This window comes from Theropithecus gelada, chromosome 4, assembly GCF_003255815.1.
Source record: "Theropithecus gelada isolate Dixy chromosome 4, Tgel_1.0, whole genome shotgun sequence".
Lineage (NCBI taxonomy): Eukaryota > Metazoa > Chordata > Mammalia > Primates > Cercopithecidae > Theropithecus > Theropithecus gelada.
Genome location: NC_037671.1, coordinates 133,956,002 through 133,978,587, shown reverse-complemented (window position 1 = coordinate 133,978,587; position 22,586 = coordinate 133,956,002). Strand labels below are relative to the sequence as shown.

Genomic DNA, 22,586 nt, shown 5'->3' with positions numbered 1-22,586 from the left:
CTCACTCTAAACCTACAGTCCCCCTGCTTCATTCATGCCCAGAGGGTTGGCACAGTTAAGACATGCTTAGGCTTAGAGTGCCTTTATTTTGGTGCCAGCCCCTGTCGCGCAGCAGTAACTTCTGAAAGTGAGACATGGTATGGATCATTGGGACGGGACAGAGTCTCGTGCGGGGATGACACTGCAGGCTGGACCACACTCTGCTTGCGGAGGATTGCTGTCAAGTGGAAGCGTGCTTGCCCCATGAAAGCCTGTGTTCAAGGCAGAGGCCGAGAGCACAGGATCCCAGGACAGCCTCTAGCAAAAAGATCCTCAGAGAAATGGACACACACACACACACACACGTATGTGATAATGATCTTGCTTATGAGTAGTATTTTCTCATCTTAGCCACATACGAGTAAGAACAATAGCCTTTTGGCCACCGCCCTTGGTTTCTGGGCTGGAGAGGAGGGAGGAGAAGGGAAGCCCAGGTCCAGGCTATCTTTTCCTGGTTGTACCATCTGTGTGGCTTCAGGCTGTGGTGCTCTGGTGACTGCTCCTGGCAGCCACAGCACCAAGTCTGGTGGCCACGTTCAGCTTTGCAGAGTGAACTGCAAAGGGAACTAGGAAGAGGCTCTGAGGCTCGGATACCTGGCTGTCCTGCTGCTTCCACATCCTCGCGCTGTCGGCCTGAGCCCTGGCCAGGGCCTGCCTGAGAGCCAGGATCTGCTGACGAAATAAACTCACTTCTCGCTCTGCCATCAGCTTGATGCGCAAACACTCTTTTTTACTTTGAATAGATTCCTGTAAACATCCCAAACACAGTAAGATAGGAAATAGGTTTCCTTTCCAGATTTTTAGTTTCAAAAGCAGTATCTAAACCACTTTCCCATCCATTCTTCTTTCAAACTTCTGGTAGAAAGGAGCTCCTGCTAGTCACTGCTTCCACGATTTTATTTTATTTTATTATTTATTTGTTTAGAGATGGAGTCTTGCTCTGTCAACCCAGCCTGGAGTACAGTGGTACAATCTTGGCTCACTGCAACCTCTACCTCCCAGGTTCAAGCAATTCTCCTGCCTCAGCCTCCTGAGTAGCTGAGACTACAGGTGCCTGCCACCACACCCAGCTAATTTTTTTGTATTTTTAGTAGAGATTGGGTTTCATCATGTTGGCCAGGCTGCTCTCAAACTCCTGACCTCAGGTGATCCACCCACCTTGGTCTCTCAAGGTGCTGGGATTATAGGCATGAGCCACCATGCCCAGCCCACTTCCATGATTTTAATTCAGAAGAGGGTAACATATCAGAGTAAATACTTTCAGAAACAGGATGTAAAAGTTTCCAAATAGCCATCAATATGCACTTTGGATTCAATTTGCCTTAAAGCAGATTTCTCACTTATTATTTTGTGACTTCATTTTCCTCAGATAATCATGTATGAAACCCAAAGATACGCAGTCTTTTGACAAAGCAGCCTCAAGCCCTTGGTGAAGCCTTTCCTCCATCTTTTCACACCCTTCCCTTATGCTGAATTCTCTGATCTGTTCTTTCTTGCCCCCTTTGCTTCTGCCCCCTTTCTATTTCTCCTGAAGTTCTCACACGGCCTGTTCCCAGGAAAAATCGCCAACTGTCAGATCCTTCAGGATGGCTGACCCTGCCACCTGACACCACTGCCACTCATAGCTACAGTGACACCATGGCAGCTGCAGCCATAGAGGCTTGGGATCAGCCATCCTGGGGACTGTCTGGACCTCCCCCACCAGAGCTCACCTTCTCTGCCCTGCTCAGCTGGGCCTGGAAGCGCGCCTGCTGCACAGCCAGCCTCCAGTGGCCCAGGCTCCTCACTTTGCACACCAGGGTGGCCAGGCTGCAGTTGTCCTGCTCCAAGGCCCATAGCTGTTCCTGCTAAGAAGGCTCATTTTCAGAAAAGTCTGCCCCCAACATTTTCATAGGAAGGGCACAAACCCTAACATCAGAAACATGCCTTCCAGAAGATGACACAACTGTGTAGTGCGTCCTCGTGTCCCCTTTAAAATGCCTGATGCAATGCTTTCTCAGGGAAATCAGGCTGGAATGCTAATGGGGTGAATGGTGGGGTCAGCTGCTAGAATGAAACACTGATAGCCCATTGCTAAATGAAATCACATACTTTGGCTGGGTTTTCTTTCATTCCTTCATCAGGACTGGCAGAGCCCCATTTTTTCTTTAGGTCCTTCATATTGTCAATCCCTTCTGTTCTCACTTCACCGATGAGCTCACACACTTTCTGGATCAAATTAAGCTGATTCTCATCCAGCTTCTCCTGCAAATTGCAGACTCAAGTCAAGGAAGTAAAATGGATTTGGGTAGTGTGAAGGGCAGTTGAAGAAAAGCCATTTTGCCTTCTACAACTTAACTTTTGTAAGTAATTTCACATTAAGATGTCACCTACTCAGACAATTATTCTGACGTGTACTATAAGGAAGTCACACTAGCGGCCCCCTGAGTGCTGTCTTTTATCCACAGGGCTTCATCATCGGGACACCAGCACATCTTAGACTGTGCCTTCCTTGTCAACACCAAGGCAGGCTGAGCCAGGAGGACAGTGGAGGCTCACAGGTAGAAAACCTGCTGAGCAAACTGCCCCTGGTAAGAGTTACTGGGGAAGCTGAACCAAAGATTTTTGCTGCTATGTTGACTCACGGCAGAATGTGACCAGACAAGACACTGTAGTTGAGCCACTCCTGAGGAGCTCTGTTAAATATAGATAAAGTGGAGGAGGGAGTCCAGCCGACTGCCTTCCTATTTAGGATCTAACAGAAACCTCATTAGGAAATATTCTGTTCTGAATGGCTTATGGCTAAATGCCTTGTGAGGAAACAGCTTGATCAATGGTAAGTACAACTGAAGACCCAGTGCTAGGGCCTGAATTGTGTCTTCCCCAGATTCATATGTTGAAACCCTAACCAGCACTGTGACAGCATCTAGAGACAGGATCTTTAGGAGGTAATTAAGATTAAACTGAGGACATAGGGGGAGGCCCTATTGCAATAAGACTGTGGCCTTATAGGAAGAGGGAGAGAGACCTTTCTTTTTCTCCATCTCTGCCATGTGAGGGCACAGTGAGAAGGCAGCCACCTGCGAGCCAGGAAGCAGGCCCTCAGCCAGAAGCAGACTCCACTGGCGCCCTGATCTCAGACTTCCGGCTTCCAGAACTGTGAGAAATAGACTTTCTGTTGTTTAAGCTGTGCAGCCTATCATATTTTGTTACGGCAGCCTGAGCAGACTAAGACACCCAGTGTCTTTGGGGTGAGAGGTAGGGTAGGGGTGTCCTCCAACTTCTAAACCACTTCCCTAGAGAGGAAGGCAGGAGGAGGGTGCCCAGCTGGGAGCCATGGAAGGAAGCCTGGCTCTGGCCACACAGCAGAAGCTTTAGCAACTTCACGGGATGCTGGAATATAACAGGGATTCCCTACTGTAGGAGGCTTGGTGGAACCACTTCAGCCTGGGAAACAGAGAGAATCCACTTTTTAACTAGGAATTTGGCAGAAGCTAAAAGGAACTTACGACATTTCTCAACAATCTCACACCTGAAAGATGGCTTAGCGAATTCCAGCTGTCACTGTCTGCCCATTCCTCTCTTGCAACACCAGACCCAATACATTTTGGGTTTGATCCTTTAATACGTGTAATCATTTACACTGCAGGTAAGAAGAAATTCTCGCTGGAATGACCAGGCCAAGGTGAGCACCGGTGGAAGCTCCTGTTAACCTAATAACCCTGGGGGCCACTCTGCAATCCCTGGGGAGAGATGCAAGGACCCAAATGGGGCTGGCTTTGGGGTGTATCCAATAGCAGGGAAGGGGACAGGTTTGGGGGAAGCTGTGGACTTGCAGGTGGTAGGTTGTACTGAAATTCACACCAGCGAGTCAGCTGGACCAGTCTCCCTGATGGCCCATTTTAGGCGTGGGGCATCTATCTTATGGCTGCGCAAACATCATATGAAAGCGACTGGCTTCCACAATGCTGCGGGTGCATGCGCACCCCATCACTTCTCTTCTGCCATGGATCTTTGCTGACAGGTCAGCAGCTTGCTGACATTGAATGTGAGAGTAAAGCTGGCAGGCATTTTGAGGGTTTGAAAAAATTCTGGAAGCTGATTCAAATTCTGAATGTGCCCAGGGAGTTCTCCAGAGGCACCTGCTGCTACCTACATAAGGTCTGGCCTGGCCCAGGCACTGTACTCTGGAAAGTCACACTAACAGATAAAATGGTGGTAGAAACTGGGGAGGTGGGGAATTTGGAGCAGCAGAACTTTCTCCTCCCAACAGCAATCAGACAGTGCCAGTGGCGACTGTCAATAGAGGGGAAAAGAGAGACTTCTCTATTATCCCCAAATTCAGTGTCTATCATGGTTAATGACAACACATTGCTGACTCTCTTTCTGCAGTGAAAGCTTAGAGCTAGAAAATTCTTAGGGCCTAAGAATCTCTTGTTCCCACAAAGCCCATTATTCTGTCATCGATCCCTGGGTGTGCAGCCACCGTGGGAATCCGTTACACTCGGCTCCCCAATGGGTGGCCCAGATGTTCGACACAGGACACTTACTTTCATGTGTAAACAGGTCTGAAACAAAGCTCGGACTAATGCCTCATATTCTTCTTGGACTTCTTTTCTAATCTGCTTCTTGAGATTCAGATTCACCTCTTCCAAGTCTGTGAGTTGGGCTCTCAGAGCGGTAATTTCCATGATCATATCATGACTGAGTTCTGCAACCTAGAAGCAAGAGAAAATATGTGTGTGTGTGTATGTGTGTGTGTGTGTGTGTGTGAGAGAGAGAGAGAGAGAGAGAGAAACAATTTAGGAGTTTCAAACTGCTCCTACAAAATAGTTTCTTATAGATCAGTATTGAATTTCACTTCTATTTTAAACCTAATGAAGCGAGTGAACATTCTGCTGCATAAATGTGGGCAGAAGAATTTAAGGACAATTCAAAGGTCCCAGAACAGTGCCAGACACTGATTGGTGAAGAAGTGACCCCAGAAAAGCTAGTACATAGGCCCTTTTCAGTTAGAGAAAAATACTTCAACTGTCTTGGCCTCCATCTCCAAACTGGCCTCCCCTTGACACCTCAGCCCAAACATCCTTTTTCTTTTTTGGAAGGCACTTTATTCTATTCTATTCTATTTATTTATTTATTTATTTATTTATTTATTTATTTATTTATTTTTGAGATGGAGTTTTGCCCTTGTTGCCCAGGCTGGAGTGCAGTGGCGTGATCTTGGCTCACCGCAACCTCCACCTCCCGGGCTCAAGCGATGCTCCTGCCTCAGCCTCCTGAGTAGCTGGGATTACAGGCATGCACCAGCACACCTGGCTAATTTTGTATTTTTAGTAGAGATGGGGTTTCTCCATGTTGGTCAGGTTGGTCTTGAACTTCTGACCTCAGGTGATTTACCCGCCTCGGCCTCCCAAAGTGCTGGGATTATAGGCGTGAGTCACCGCGCCCGGCCTGGAATGCACCTTAGGTGGCGTCAAAAGAAAACAAACAACAACAACAAAACTCCCCAAAGTAACAACAAAAACAGAACAAAACAAACAAAACAAAGCCAGCACCAAATAACAAAAGTGACCAAAAAACTCAAGGGGAAAAAAATGCACCCTAAGGAGGGTTGCTTGCCAAAAGTGAAGGCACACTCCTTGGTGTTCCTGCAGTGGACCTTCACTGACGGGACTTCCACAGGTGACACAAGCAAATGACACTCAGGTGTCCCACAGCTGGCCAACCCTGAGAGTGTGGATGTGAGAAATGGAGAAGAGAACCTTTTTAACAGGAAATGACCTACCTGGCCAGCACTGTCTTCAGGCGGACCCTGGCCTCTTCGTGCGGCATCTAATTCCTGAGCAGGAGAAAGCAGTACACAACCAGACTCAGACATTTCGTCTTCCAACCACAGCTCAGGTCAGCACGACGCGTTCCAAACACTTCCTATTTGTGTTAATGGAGCCCCATTTTGAGAACCTTAGGCTGTGGCTGGAGCTGAGACTGTATGTGTTGCCCCACTATACTTCAGGATGCTTAACACAGCCTCAGAAGACAACACCGACTTCCAGGTACCCACACTGATGCCAAGAACTGAGTAATGGGGATAGGCCAAAATGAGGGTGGCTCCAAGGCTCATTATTTGACATTTTAATACTTCATCTGGTGTTTTGGCTAGTCTTTTAGACTTCTGAACTTTTCGAAGGTATAAAGTAAAATCACACTAAACCTCTGATGCAATCTACCTTCACAATAGTGGGCAGCCCAGGGCAGGTGGACTGACTCTTCCATCCCACCAGTGGGCTCATATGTTAAGGAAGTCTCCCAGTGAGACTGACCCATGACATCCATCCTGAAGGGAGAGTTTACTTAAGGATCCTGGCTTCTTTCCCAGACCAGGAACAGCGCACGGCGCCTTGTGTTTGCCAAGGGTGGAAAGGTCAGCTATGCACCTTCCCCTGCAGGGCCAGCCCCTTTGTTGCTCACCTTTTGTATTTCCCCGCTGGACACCTCCAAAGCACATAACCTAGTGTGGGCAACTGAGAATACCAGAGCCTAAGGGAATGAGCCAATGAGAAGAGAGATTTGAGGGTACCATTCACCCTCAATTCTGGCATAAGAACCACTAGATGCACCCCAACCCTCTCAGTTTTACTTTTCTCTTCTGAGTGCCTCCTGAGCCTCCCTGCCCACGCCCATTCCCCACTGCAGTTCTCGTCTCTCTGGGAGCCTACTTGCTCTTTCTGGCTGAGCCTCTGCCTAGCGTGATGCAACACATGCTCATAGCACGTGGAGTAGGTCTCAAAGTTGCTGCGTTCTCTTGCCATCACGTCACAACCCAGGGAAAGGAGGCAGGCCTCAAGGTGATCTTTCCTGAAAGTGATCTGAAAGGAAAGAGGCATTCATTATTCACAGTCACTCTAGCAGGGCAGCCTCACCATGCCAGGGCCCCAGGCACTCTTTTCCTTGGCTCACAGACCCACTTTTGTTTCTCCTCTGTATCCAACCATGGGCTGTAGCCTTGCAAGCCTCTCTTTCAGGTCGGCTTTGAACATTTGCAGGGACACGAGGACAATGGAAGCCCACATAGCATGTGGTGAAACACTGAAAGGTTATAAATCAAACTAACAAACTATCAGAATGAAATGTTTAATTCTCCTACCTTGAAAAACAGACCTGAAAACTGACCTGGAAAGCCAGATTTGAATTTATTATTCCTGGACTACTGTTTGTTTGTTTGCTTGTTTATTTGTTTGTTTTTTAGATGGGGTCTTGCTCTGTCGCCCAGGCTGGAGGGCAGTGGCGCGATCTCAGCTCACTGCAGACTTGGCCTCCCAAGTTCAAGCAATTCTCCCACCTTAGCCTTCCAAGTAGCTGGGATTATAGGGGTGCACCACCATGCCCGGCTAATTTTTGTATTTTTAGTAGAGACGGGGTTTCACCATGTTGGCCAGGCCGGTCTCAAACTCCTGACCTCAGGTGATCCACCCACCTCGGCCTCCCAAAATGCTGGGATTATAGGTGTGAGCCACCACGCCCAGTCGACTACTCTCAGTTCTGTGCTGAAGTAGGGACACATGGTGAGAGCTGGTCCCCAACCTATAGTTTACTGTGTGGCCCCCTTCTCTTCCCAGCTCTCGCCTCACGTCATGCTGCGAGGTCTTCACATGCCTGTGAGCGGACATCCTAACCCGCATGTCCAAACTCCATCCACACTCCCAGTTGCTCCTTGGTCACTTCCAGGCCAGGAGTGTGCACGCTAGTGATGAGGTCCATTCTCACTCTGGGGAAGGTGATCCAGGGAAGATGCCCATTCAGGCCATGGACTCAGGGAATTCCAGGTCCCAGGTACTTGGAGCATGGTCTAAAATGAAGGTGAGGGCTCTGAGCGGACATGTCCCTGTGGCCCAGGGGATTTCTTACCTTGTGAGGAAGGTCATAGCTGGAGAAAGGCCAGAGAGGGGCCCTCTGCTATATGGGGTATCTGGCAGGGGCTTCTCTTGCTCTAGTCTAAGGGCCACACAGCTCATTCTCTAGGCAATTCCACTCACTCCCTTTCTCCAGGAGACTGGGCATGCTTTTTGAAGAGTTGGCAATTAAGGAACAGCCCAACTTCAAGGCAGGCTTAGATTTAGGTTCTGGAGAGAAATGGGAGCTAATATTTGGAAGGTAGGACAGACTTACCCAACTAGGACCTGCATATCTATGCGAGTGTGTTTGTCCCTCTGTGCATCAATGAGTGTGTCTCTGTGTGTGTATCTATCTGCAGGGATGGGGGGTGAGAAAGTTTATGGGGCCAAGTCTAGGACCCAGCCTACACTGTAACGTGAATTTTATCTGTGACACTTCTGGGGTCAGGCCAGCTCCTGTTCCCTGGCCATCTGCCATTGATGCCAGCCCTGTGCACTCGGCCTTCTGGAAGCAGCACATGAAGCAGCCGTTGTGACTTCCGTGGGCTCAGGCTTCTCTGGGCTCTCAGGGCAATTTATTTCCTAAAACCTGCTCTGCAACTTACCCTGCCTCCCTGGGTCAGTGTAAATGTCAGCTGTGCTTGTGTCAGAATGCAGAGTGAGTGGGCACCATTGGCCAGTTTCTTCTCTGAAACCCTCGCTGGCATAAGAGCTGCAGACTCAGATTATTGGCCCAGTTCTGCCCAGTAAGCAGCACCGCCTTCCACTGGGCTGTTCTGTCACCACCATTCAAATCTGAACCACGATGGATGGCACTGGGTGGAAGAGCAGCAGATTGCCCCAGGGATTCTTCAAGAGAACCAGCCTGGGGTGCAGCATGGCAAGCACTGGGCCTTGTTATGGCCAAAGTCTAGCCCTGAAGCCCGCCAGCAGCAATTGAGTTTCTGTGGTTTGCTTCATCTTGGAATCCCTTGTAACAATTTGTTAAATATCAGGCACACACGAGGTATTTTGAAGATGTTTCTAAAATACCCACCTCTGCTGACAAAACACTTCAGTGGGCTGGGGAGCAGTGGCTCACACCCGTAATCCCAGCACTGTGGGAAGACGAGGCAGGCAGATCACTGGAGGTCAGGAATTCAAGACCAGCCTGGGCAACATGGTGAAACCCCGTCTCTACTAAAAATACAAAAATTAGCCAGGTGCGGTGGCACGTGCCTGTAATCCTAACTACTTGGGAGGCTGAAGCAGGAGCATCATTTGAACACAGGAGGTAGAGGCTGCAGTGAGCCAAGATTGCACTATCTCTATGATGGAGACGGGGGTGTGGCTGGAAGAGTAAGTTCACTGTCACTGCAGATGGTCCAGAAGAGGCTAGAAGCCTACCAGGCACAGACTTTGGAGGGGCTGGAGCATCCTGAGGACGAGGACCCTGACTTCAAGACACTGGCAGGCTGACACCATCCTCTTCAAGTGTGCCCAGAGTGTGGGGTGTATCTGATATGGGTTTGCTCTGCCTACTGATATCCATGCTTCTTTCCCACAAGACCTCAATGTTGGGGTGAAGCATACAGATAAGAAATGAGAAGAATTTGAGTTACAAAACTGTTGTCTTTATTGTGTTAAACATAAAATTTGCCACTATATCATTTTTAAAGGTACAGTTCAATGGCATTAAGTATATTCACATTGCTGTGCAACCATCACCACCATCCACCGCCAGAACTCTTCATCTTGTAAAACGAAAACTCTGTATCCAATAAACAATAATTACCTATTCTTTCCTCTCAGACCGTGGCAACCACCATCCTTTCTGTCTCTCTGAATTTGGCTACTCTAGGTACCCCATATAAGTAGAATCATAGAGTATTTGTGCTTTTGTGAGTGGCTGAATTCACTTAGCAATAATGTCCCCAAGGTTCATCCACACTGTAGCATGTATCAATGTATCAGAATTTCCTTTTTTTTTTTTTTTAAAGATGGATTCTCACCCTATCGCCCAGGCTGGAGTGCCATGGCACAATCTCGGCTCACTGCAACTTCCATCTCCCAGTTCAAGCAATTCTCTTGCCTCAGTCTCCCAAATAGCTGGGACTACAGGCATGTGCCACCACACCCGGCTAATTTTTGCATTTTTAGTAGAGACGGGTTTCACCATGTTGGCCAGGCTGGTCTTGAACTCCTGGCCTCAAGTGACCTGCCCACCTTGGCCTCCCAAAGTGCTGGGATTATAGGCGTGAGCCATCGCATCCGGCCAGAATTTCCTTTCTTTGTAAGGTGAGTCACAAATTTTTTCCATCCTTTTTTCTGATATGTCCCACCCTAACCACTTCCTTGTCTCAAGGATGGGAAACTACTTCACCCACTCAGAGTATCCAGTATCATGTTTGTTTATGATTGAAAGCTTAAACTAATACATGTAAGTCATCAAGTTCTGAGGAAAAATGTATCCCCAACCAAGCTTGTGAATTCTCTACCTCATAAGAACTGAGATGTGTATTAGAAAATAATGGAGAACATCTGAAGAACTTGGAAAAATGTAAGTTTGGAGAAGGCATTTTAAAAAATGAAGTACGCTTTGTCAAGTCAAATTTCTTTAAATGGTTGAGTTTCACAGGAAACTGGATTCACAGTTACCTAAAAGCACTTGTTAACACTCCTCAAAACTCTGTTACAGTCAAATATCCATGTCTACTCTCTTATCCTGTCTTTTCAGTGGGTTGATTTGATTTAGCAAGGCACTTCCTGACAAGAATAAACATGTTTCAAAACCCAAGGACTGTGTATATGTGTGTGTGCATGTATTAAATGTATATTATTATTTAATATAATATATGGAGTTGTTATGGATTCGAATATTTTTTCTGGAAGGACACACACAGATTGCTGAAGCTGGCTTCCTTTGCAGAGAGGAAGCTGGAGATGGTGGCATGGGGATGGGTGAAAATGATACCTTTCTGTGCTGTTGGCTTTTTTTCATATGCTACATTTTAATGTTTTCTAGGTAACAGCATTACAGGCTATTTTGGTTCTCCTCACTTAGGCTTTTCATACTAACAAATCAACAACAGAATATGTTGCTAAAAATCAACTCATTCATAAACTCTAAGGTTACTTTAAAAAATTGACCAAATTTGAAATTTGCCAACATATATATTCTAATGACTCAGATCTTTACTAGAAATCAATTTTTTCCCAAAATTAAAAACTAATGATTATAGCTGGGCATGGTGGCTCACACCTGTAATCCCAGCACTTTAGTAGGCCAAGGCAGGTGGATCATCTGAGGTCAGGAGTTCGAGACCAGTCTGGCCAACTTGGTGAAACCCCGTCTCTAGTAAAAACACACAAAAATTAGCAGGGTGTGGTGGCACACGCCTGTGGTCCCAGCTACTCAGGAGGCTGAGGCAGGAGAATCGCTTGAACCTGGGAGGCAGAGGTTGCAGTGAGCCGAGATCGTGCCAGTATACTCAAGCCTGGAAGACTCTGTCTCAAAAATAAATAAATAAATAAATAAAGGAAAAAACCAAACAACTGACAATTGCTCTGTTTTGGGCTTAGCCTCAGTATTCATATAATCATTCTTAGGGAATAAGGGAAGCATTCGGAGAGCAGTTAAATGAGAAAGTTTTCCTTGTTTGGGATGATGTTATAAAAACCAACAGAATGACTAATTCTCAATACATACCTCTACTCCATCATCCTGATAATTCTGCATTAATCTCTGTCTAAATTTTTCAACTATTTGTGGTCTTGAGACTGAAAAGTTTTCTTTCATGACTTGGTGTTTCCAGAGATCTAGGGGGAAAAACATGCCGGCACTAGTATCACAAAACATTGTGCTGTCATTGATGGCTGTAAAATGGCGACTCTGAGACAGAACACGGGACACAATAAGCTGTTTCCAAACTCAGCTGCCCCTTGATACATGCAGGGGCCTGGGAATTGTTTCCAGGAACACCCTCGGATCCTGAATCCATGCATATTCAAGTCCTGCCGTCAGCCCTGGGGAACTCGTGGATACAAATATCTGCCCTCTGCACACATGGTTTTCACATCCCGAATGCTGTATTTTCTATCCTTGTCTGTTCGAAAAAAATCTGTGTATCAGTGGACCTGCACAGTTCAAACCATGTTGTTCAAAGGTCAACTGTATGTAAAAACTAATGGGGGTTGGGTAACTGGGACCCTCTGGAACATGGGAACTAGGAAGATCTCTCACCTGACTCCTAATGCAAAGATTTGGAAGAGCACCTATGAAATCCGGGGAACAATATTCCATTACCATAACTAAAAACCCCAAATCAAATATTAGTATTAATCCTACATGATGTTTACTTTTACTAAGGCCTTCTGTGTATCTGCCAATTATTTTGGTCTAAAACAATGATCAGAAATAAATGAAGAGCTGTTTATCTGCTTAAGTTCCTAATGCTAGAGGGCAAAATTAACTTGAATATATAGTAATAAAAAAGGAGAGAAAATTCTCCTTTTTTAGAAGAGAGAAGATAGAGTTACAGATTAGAAATGTTGACAGACTGAACTTTAGCTCCAAGATTGAAGCAGCAATATGGCTGACCCAGATGGGATGAGGCATGTACAAAGCTCCCCTGAGGCCAGGAGTTCAGCCAGGGCAACATAGTGAGACTCCATCTCCACAAAACATTTAAAATGGACAGGCGAGGTGGTGCATGCCTGTAGTTCTAGCTACTTGGGAAGCTGAGGTGGGAGAATCCCTTGAGCCCAGGAGGTCAAGGCTACAGTGAACCATGATTACATCACTGCACTCCAGCCTGGGAAACAGGTTGAGACCCTCGCTGTAAAAGAAAAATTTAAAGGGGTTGCATGTGATCAGTAGCTGCAACACTAGAAAGATGGCAGAACAAGAGCAAAGAAAAACCCCTTTGGTTCCAGAAAATCTCCTGAAAAAGAGGAAGGCTTATCAAGCCCTCAAAGCCACCCAGTCAAAGCAGGCACTTTTGGCAAAGAAGGAGCAGAGGAAAGGAAAAGGGCTCGGGTTTAAATGACTGGAATCATTCCTACATGATTCCTGGCGGCAGAAACGTGACAAGGTGCATCTCAGACAACTAGAAGTGAAACTTCACGCCTTGGAATTGCCAGATAAACATTTCTTGGCCTTTGTTGAATGCATCGAAAGGATTAATGGTGTGAGTTTACTGGTACAGAGAACCATTGCAATACTTCGCCTAAGAAAATTTTCAGTGGTGTCTTTGTAAAAGTAACCTCCCAGAACCTAAAAATACTGTGTATAGTGGAACCTTATGTGACCCGGGGGTTTCAAATCTGAAGTCTGTCTGGGAACTCATTTTGAAACATGGACAATCTGAGGTCAAGAATAAGACCATCCCTCTGACAGGCAACACAGTGATTGAGGAGCACCTGGGGAAGGTTGGCATCATTTGCTTGGAAGACCCCATTCATGAAATTGCCTTCCTAGAGAAGCATTTCCAGGAGATCTCATGGTTCTTGCACCCTTTCCACCTCTCTGTGGCCTGTAATGCTACCTAAAATAGAGTGGGCTTCCTCAAGGAGATGGGCACACCTGGCTATTGAGATGAACACATCAATCAGCTCATCTGCCAGCTGAACTAGACCCAGGTGTCAAACTGCAGTACATTTTTGTCAATGAAGTGGGAGCATGTGTTTTTGGTTTTTGGGAATTTTTATCAAGTATCTTCAGATAAGATTATTTCCTGCTTTATCTTCAAAACTGGAAAGGAAGCGCCAAAGAAAAGATAGTAGCTGGCCGGGCATGGTGGCTCACGCCTGTAATTCCAACAATTTGGGAGACTGAGGCAGGCAGATCACCTGAGGTCGGGAGTTCAACATCAGCCTGACCAACATGAAGAAACCCTGTCTCTATTAAAAACACGAAAATTAGCTGGGCATGATGGCGCATACCTATAATCCCAGCTACCCGGGAGGCTGAGGCAGGAGAATCACTCGAACCCGGGAGGCGGAGGTTGCTGTGAGTCAAGATCGCACCACTGCACTCCAGCCTTGGCAATAAGAGGGAAACTCCATCTCAGAAAAACAAAACAACAACAACAACAACAAAAAAACAACCCAAAAAACAAAAGACAGTAGCTTATGTTCATGGCAAGCACCTCTCATCACGATCGAGCTCCAAGAAAAAATTTTAGTGTTTTCTGCATTGGCTGCTGCCCCATCTGAAATCAGCACATTCCAAGGAGGAAGGAGTCCTGCTTTGCTGCATCTTCTATCCTAGGATTTAATGTTGGTAAATGAGTAACTCTAGCATCTGTACAAGGCTCCCTAAGACTCCCACAGCAGTCGACCAAGCCCAGAGACATAATGGACTCTGGAGATTCCTGGGGCCTTGTTTTGAAAAAGACTTGAAATACACATAGGAAGAAACTCACAAAAATAAATGTTCACTTGTCTCTGCAAAAAAAAAAATAATAATAATAATAAATTAAATAAAATTAAAATAAAATAAAAAAGTTAAAGAAAATAACCAGTTATTCAGAGGAACATTGGTTATGGCAGTAAAAGCTTGGAAACACACAAGTGTCCACCCTTCAGGGCGTAGTTATTTAAACTATGGCCTACCCTTCCAATGAAATAGTATGCAGTTGTGAAAAAAAGAAAAATTCTCCATATACTGTTATGAAAAGAAGCACAGATTGTTAAATGAAAAAGGCAAGGTGCAGAACAGTGGCCATAAAGCGACACATTTTATAAGAAAGATAACTACGATGATAATAAAAGGGGAGGATATTCCCTCAAACCTACTAGGATTACTACTCTGGAAACTCCCCTTTCTTCTCTATCATCATTTCTCCCCTCTTTCCTGGATCACTCACAAGAGTACAGCTTATTTCTCCCATCTCACAAAAACCTTTCTCTTGACCCCACTTCACCCATCAGCTATTGCCTCATTTCTTTGTATCCTTTTGTAGCAAAACTCCCAGAAAGAGAAGTCTACACTTCAACTGCCCTTGATGTCTTACCAATTCCCTCTTAACCCCACTTACCTGGTTTTCACTTCCACCACTTTACTGAAATTGATTTTGTCACAAACACCAGTGATCTTCATGTGGCTAAAGCTAGTGGTTTTATTCAACTACCAACAGCATTTCACACAATTTGTCACTTCCTCCTGCTTGAGAAATCTCCTTCACTAGGCATTGGGACACTGCGGTGCCCTAGTTTTCCTAACTCACTGTTTGTTCCTTCTATTCCTTCTAGATGTCTTTTGCTATTTCTCCTCTCCTGCCACCCCCAGCTGTTAACATTAGAGTGTCCCAGGTTTCAGCCGTGGTCCACCTCCTCACTTCTATATATATTCATTCCCTTGCTGTTCTCATCTCGTCTCACAGCTAAATAGCATTCATATCCTGACAACTCGCAAATTTAGATCCAATACTCACTTGGCATGTCTCCTTGGATGTCTAAAAGGCATTTAAAACTTAATTTGTGCATAATCAAATTCCCAATCTTCCCTCCCTAACTTGTTTCACAGTTTTCCTCTCAGTTGATAGAAATTCTATCTTCCCAATTGAAAACACTGGAGTCATAACTGGCTCTTCTCTTTCTCACACACTTAATAATACTCAACCTATTAGTGCCTACTTCACAATAAGCCCAGAGTCCGACCACTCAGTGTTTCCATTGCTCCCAACTTTGAACCACCATCACTCCTTTCTTCAGTAATTGCAATAACCTCCACACCAGCTTCTTTCTTCTTTCACCCTTTCTTCCTTCACAGCCTATTCTCCACACCTTAGCCAGAGACATTCTGTCAAAATATAAGCCAGATTATGATGTTCAAAATCTGAGACTGTGTCCCCACTGCATTTGGAGTAAACACAAAAGCCTCAAAAGGTCTTGCATGGTCTGCCTCCTTCCCCCTCCCTCTCTGACTTCAACGCTTACTACTTTCTCTCCCTCATGGTCACCACTCCAGCCACACTTAGGTCCTTGCTATTCCTTGAATATAATAGGCATGCTCTGCATAGGGCCTTTGTATAGCTTGTTCCTTCTGTCTGAAATGCTCTTCCTTTAGATACCCTCATAGCTCAATTCCTCACCTTATTACAAACTTTTGCTCAAAACATCACTCAGTGAGGTCTACCCTAATCACCCTATTTAAAATTGCAATGGGCCCCCTTCAAACCTCCGCAACACCACCCTTCCTTACTCCATTATTTTCTTCTTTCTTATGTTATCGCTTGTTGTCTACCCCTTCCTAGATTATAAACTCAATGAAAGTAAGAATTTTTGCTTAATGAAAGGAAGAATATATTCCTAAAATATTTCCTAAAATATAGTAGCCTAGGACATGGAATAGTTCCTATAATGAAAGAATGTAAATATTTATTGAATAGTCATTGAATGAAAGAATGAATATATGCACAAAGCAGCACTGAAAGGACATATAGAAAACTAACGAAAGTGGTTACATACAGGCAGCAGACTAGGGTGCAAGGGGGTTCATGGTGACAACAAGACTCTAAATGTATATTTTTCATCATTTTGAGTTTGGAACCATGTGCATATATTATCTGTTAAGAATAAGATATTTAAAAATAACATTACAGTGGTGGAACGATGTGAGAATGTCAGCACTGTTTGACTTCCATTCACATGGAAGAGCAAAAGCACATGTACATGGTAATTATATTGGTAAGAACTGGCTGGATAGGGCCTACCTCCTCGTGGTGGTCCTGGGGGATACTGAAAGGAAGAGATCTGTGGAGTTGGACTTAGGAGCCACGCTCCACCTTGTTCTATTTTCTGTTAATGGGGGGTGCTGGTCATCAGCAGGATACCTGCCAGCCTGCTCCCACCCTAGCTGTTTCTAATTTCAGATAAGACTTCCTACCTGCACACTCAATTGACTGACAGGAGGCTCAGTGCCCCCAAGACGAAACACCTAGCACAGTCCACCCAGAAATGTGGGCACAACAGAGTCAGAAGCTTTGGTATTTGTACCTATACTATTTACGGCCAAGTCCTGGTTTTGAAAATGGGATTCTACGTTTCTTCAACAACTGACTACTTTCCATAATAAACATATAAATCTGTTTTTGCTTTTCCTTTAGGAAATAAAGGCCAGAAGACATATCGCCACTGTCCCGGTACAGATGAAATGCAAAATCCAAGAGTTAATGTGCCCAGCAATTGACACTTCTTAAGATGTTTAAGACTTTTTAAAAGTCTAAGCTATGACAAGACAGGGCTCATGTGTATTTCAGATGAGAAGTTGGATATCTTTCCAGGGTGCTGTTGTGGCAGGTCTCCAGCTCACAGATAAGCCTGGTGAGAGACCACATCTGTTGCACACTTCTAGTTTGGGGACCCTCACCTGGCAAATCCCCACTGAGCTGGTTTGGGGTTTAGCTCTGCACTCAGCTGAAGGGAAAACTTAACAGAGCGCTGGGCCGCACTCTCTCCTTGCTCGTGAATTCAGGTTCAGACATGCATTTGCATCTCCAGGCAGAAGTCAGGGAGCCAGGGAAAGCAGAATCCATCCAAAAGAAACAATTCCTGGCAAAGAGGAGTTGGCTGTCTCCAAATGGGTCTCATTTTCACTGTGTGTTGGGTCATGGCTTCTTTAAGAGGAGGCAGCAGTTTTTGACAGAAGCATGGAAGTAGGAAGGAGACAGCACACTGGAGGTTGAATTAGGGCTCCATTTTCTCCTCTCACTCTGTTCAGGTCATTTGACTAGAGGAAACTTTGACTTCCTGTTAGCCAAACCACTTCCCCTCTCTCCCTCTCTGCACACCACCCCCAGCCTCCTCCCTCAAGGAAGGACATCTTGGCTGGGTAACATTCTACTTCCCTAACCTTTGGTGCCTACAACCACCAGCCTTTGGTGCTTCAGTGGTTCCTGGGTCCCAAACCAAGGCAGAACTGAAACTTGAAGGCATACAACTGCCAATCAAGGCTGTTCTCCCAACCAGCTGGGGTGCCCCAATAAGTGGGTAGGTTGAAAGCCTTATTGCAGTGTATGTATGCATCTTATACTCCTGTGGTTTTCAAACTGCTCCCCAGAGCACTAATTCTTTGCGTTGATAACAAATGTTTCCAAGGAGAGAAAAAGGTTTTGTGGTCAAATAAATAAAGAAATAAATAAAATAAAAAATTAAAAACATTGCATATTCTCTGTCCTTTGGAGATACACAGTGCATAGTTGGATAGTAAAGGCTCTAGAGTAGAGGAAACTGTTTAGCATTATTTACCCTGAGTTTCTCAAAATTATTTTGAACAAAAGACAAATGAACAAAACTCTTCTCCACCAACCCTGAAAAACATGGTAGAAATCCTCCTATCCAATGCAATCAATACTAAGAGTTAGTTGGTTAGTAAAAAAAAAAAAAAAAAGTCAGTTAAAGCAGAGAATGTTTTACACATAACATGTACTATCTAAAACATTTTATTTAACTAAAAAATACGTAAATTTACAAACATCTGCCAGTCATCTAACATACATCCTAGGCCTCTTCATTGTAAGTACCCACTGACTGAAGTTCTGCACCATCTTTCTTCTAAAAACCTTGGTTGATAGTTTCTAGTTTTGTTTGTTTGATTTTAGAGAGAGAAAACTTAAAGACCATGGAAATCCAAACACATCATTTTACACAATTTCACAATTTTACCTAGTCTTTTCAGTCATCTGTCTCATAACCAATTTGATAACTTTTCTTTTTTCTACACAACTAGCCTTTTATTGAGGTTTTCCAAATCCTTTCAACATAATTTTTTTTTTTTTACTTTCTTTTCTTTTTCTTTTTTTTCTTTTCTTTTCTTTTTTTTTTTTTGAGACGGAGTTTTGCTCTTGTTGCCCAGGCTGGAGTACAACGGCACAGTCTCGGCCCACTGCCTCAGCCTCTTGAATAGCTGGGATTACAGGTGCCCGCCACCACGCCTGGCTAATTTTTGTATTTTGAGTAGAGACAGAGTTTCACCATGCTGGCCAAGACAAAGTGCTGGGATCACAGGTGTGAGCCACCACGCCTGGGCATTTTACTTTATTTTCTTTTTCAAATACATTTAAATTTTTAAGAGCAATTTTAGGTTCATAGCAAAATGGAGGGAATGTATTGAGAGGGCCCATAAGCTCCCAGTCCTCACACACATTCTCTACCATCAATGTCCTGCCCCAGAGGGTGCATTTGTTACCATCAGTGAACCTACATTGACATGTCATTATCATCCAAAGCCTATAGTTTGCATTATGGTTTACTCCTAGTGTCCTACATCCTATGGGCTTGGACAATGTATAATGACATGGATACACCATGTTAGTATCATACAGAATAGTTTCACTGCCCCCAAATCCTCTGTGCTCTGCCTATTCCTCCTTCCTACCCTCCTAAATGGTGGCAGGCACTGATCTTTTTACTCTCTCCATAGTTTCACCTTTTCCAGAATGTCATATTTGTAATCATACAATATGTTGCCTTTTCAAATTGGCTTCTTTCACTTAGTAATATGCATTTAAGCCTCTTCCATGTCTTTTCATGGCTTGACAGCTCATTTCTTTTTAATGCTTGATAATGTTTCACTGCCTAGATGTGCTACAGATGATCAATTTCAATTTAGTTTTTCTACAATCAACAGATCTCTTTCTTTTTGTATTCCTATTACACTGGTTTACATAGTTTTTAATTAAATTATCTCAACACAATGACAGTTAAAACAGGCACAAACAGGTTTGGAGCAAACAATGATTCGTGATGCTAGGTAAAACACATGCAACCCAAAAACTGTGATTAGTGAGCACTTTGCTGGCTCATGTTACCAGGAGAATGGAAAGCGTCAGGTCACCCAGAAGCCTGTTAGCAAAGAAGGGCTGGGAGAACTACTGCTTTAATGTCTTGAGGAACTTGTGTTCCATGGCACTGCTGGGGAAATGCTGGCTGACACGATGCTCTTCTAAGAACTGTTTTGATTATGCTCTCTTGAAGCAAAACATTGTTGATATCTCACCTTTAATAATATATGTATACTTACATTTTGATTATATTTATTATCCTATACTATTATTTTCATATATTTTATATTTTATTTTATTTATGTGTATTTATAACTACCTACAATACTACCAATAGTGAATATCACAAAGCATGATATACTTAGGGTAGGATTCTTCAACAATGAGAATGGATCTCAATCCACATTTCCAATAGTTTCCTTGACTTTTTACAATTTTTTTTTGTCTGCCAGGCAGGTGGCTTACAACTATAATCTCAGCACTTTGGGAGGCAGAGGTGGGAAGATCACTCGAAGAGTTCAAGACCAGCCTGGGCAACACAGCAAGAGGATGGCTCTACAAAAAATTTTAAAAAATTAGTTGGGCATGGTGGTGTGCACTGGTGATTCTAGCAACTTGGAAGGCTGAGGTAGGAGGATCGTTTGAGCCCAGGAGTTCAAGGCTGCAGTGAGCTATGGTGGCACCACTGAACTCCAGCCTGGGTGGCAGCATGAGATACTGTCTCAAAAAAAAAGAAAAATTTATTGTCTATCTTCTTATCAGATATGATTAGATTATCTTTTCTGACCTCATAATGTGGCTGAGGATAAGCATGCACTAGGATTAGAAGTGTCACCTCTACTATTTTCTCATTACTTGTGGATTGCCTGCCCATGGTCACTTCAGGACACCTCAGTGTAGAGTGTGCATGAGACTCCTTACATATGGCTCTAATCTATTTAGAAGTTCTAATATTTTCTTCCCACACCCCTGTGATATATGCATTCTACTTTGGAGACTGCTGGCCTTATAACTGCTCAGAGAAAATCAGAAAATCAACTAAAAATCACTTCAATGCCAAAACATCAAAGATGAGGGATGGCAGAATCTTTGTGAACCAATGGGGCCATCTCTGCTAAGATAAGCCCCGGGGGTTGAACAAAGATGTCTGGAGCTACTTTAGATAGTTTTCAGGGGGCTACTAGTTCAGCTACCGAGACCTAGCACCAGGGCCAGGTCTGGATGCCACATCCTCAGAGGCTCAATGACAAACCGGAAACTCATTCAGAAGCTGTATGATCAAGCTCCAAAACAAGGTGAGGGGGAAGGAAGGAGGGAGAGGGAGAGAAGTATTCCAGGGTTCCTTTTTTTTTTTTCTTTTTGTACAGAGTCTTGCTCTGTCACTCAGGCTGGAGTAGAGTGGCACGATCTTGGCTCACTGCAGCCTCAACATCCCAGGCTCAAGCAATCCTCCCACCTCAGCATCCTGAGTAGCTGGGACTACAGGTGTGCACCGCCACACCCAGCTAAATTTTTTTCACTTTTTGTAGAGTCAGGGTTTTACCATGTTGCTCAGGCTGGTCTCAAATTCCTGAACTCAAGTGATCCACCTGCCTCAGCCTCCCAGGTGCTTCTGGGCTCCAGGAGTGTGCCACCATACCTGGCTCAGGGTTTCTTTTTGGCAGATATAAATGTCAACACTACAGTCAGTCAGCCCATAGGGAAGGAGAAGACCCTGAGGAAAAGGATAAGGGCTTTTGCTGTCCCCCTGGTTCTCAATACTCTCCATTCCTAACTTCCTCTGGAGAAACCTCCAGTCCCAAGCTAACCTTGGCCACAAAGGGTGATCTCTGCATGAAGAGGCAGCCCCTGCTTGGAAGCCCTGTTCACTATGGCTACTTCTTGCTGCCAAGATAAACCATAGGTAGGTGGGGATTCCAATATGTTATTGCCTTCTTTGAAGGCACCAAGCCCACAGTGGTCTCAGGAAGATGACACTGAAGAATTGTATACCAAAGCACCTTGGCACACAGGGAGGACTCAATCGCTTGAATTAGGAGAACTCAGTAGAGGTGGAGATCCAGGTCTCCACACCAAGTCATGCCTGACAGACCAAAGAACAAAACAAAATGGAACCAGAAACAACAACCCTTTCCCTTCGATATTGGCATGGAGTTTAAAAGTCTTATAAGTATAGAATCAAACAAGAGTTTAGAATTGGCCAGCATACTCCATCCAAGGTGAGGCTTTGTAATATCAACCTTGCCACTGTTAAAAATAACTCTACCCCTCCCCTCTGCCTGCCCCCCCACTGCATTGAAGGCCCTTTGCAAGCACAGCTGACAGGCACCCTGCACACAGCAGCACAACCACAAAGCAAAGATGCTTCCCCACAGCCCCTCACCCCGGGTGTCTCATAGGAACCACGGCCCCAACATGTGCAGATGGTTGCACCTGCTGCAGGCTTGTGGATTTTCTCCAAGGAATCGGAAGGGAGCCGCCTGGATGCAGCAAACACAGCACAAACAACAGGCGCTTTGTGTCTTGTTGAATGTTCTGTAACTAGAGCTCAACCACACTCAGCTCTCTGGTGGCATTAGAGACACCCAGCTGGGGAGGGGCTCGCACTTTCATTGCACAGGGCCCTGTTTACAGAATTCAGTTACTTGAAGCACTAATAAAATGACTATGTCTTAGGTGAGGACAGAGGTTATTAATTAACATTACAATGTCTGTGGACTTTGTCTCAAAAGGAAAACCTAATTTAAGTTCGCAGTCAGACAACTCCTCCCTAGCTCAAAGGTTATGAATTTCCTACAGAATATTCAAAGTTAGGAATAGATATTATAGTTCAGACAGGACTAGCTACATAACGCAGTGGGCCTGGTGCAAAATAAAAATGTAGGACCTCTTGTTCAAAAAGCAGGAA

General features: G+C 44.7%; 1 protein-coding gene and 1 pseudogene across 1 annotated transcript in view; one reads left to right on the top strand and one right to left on the bottom strand.

Moving 5' to 3' along the window:
- The window catches only part of LOC112622375, a 183,704-nt gene that overhangs the window by 12,480 nt on the left and 148,638 nt on the right, over window positions 1-22,586 (bottom strand). Inside the window, exons 37-43 of the mRNA XM_025381939.1 lie at window positions 11,602-11,711; window positions 6,738-6,887; window positions 5,807-5,860; window positions 4,569-4,736; window positions 2,131-2,283; window positions 1,752-1,883; window positions 634-786 (exon numbers count right to left, since the gene is read on the bottom strand). The gene's annotated coding sequence lies outside the window, so the exon portion shown is untranslated. The remainder of the gene's footprint in view (window positions 1-633; window positions 787-1,751; window positions 1,884-2,130; window positions 2,284-4,568; window positions 4,737-5,806; window positions 5,861-6,737; window positions 6,888-11,601; window positions 11,712-22,586) is intronic.
- On the top strand, window positions 12,767-13,526 carry LOC112622381 (annotated as a pseudogene).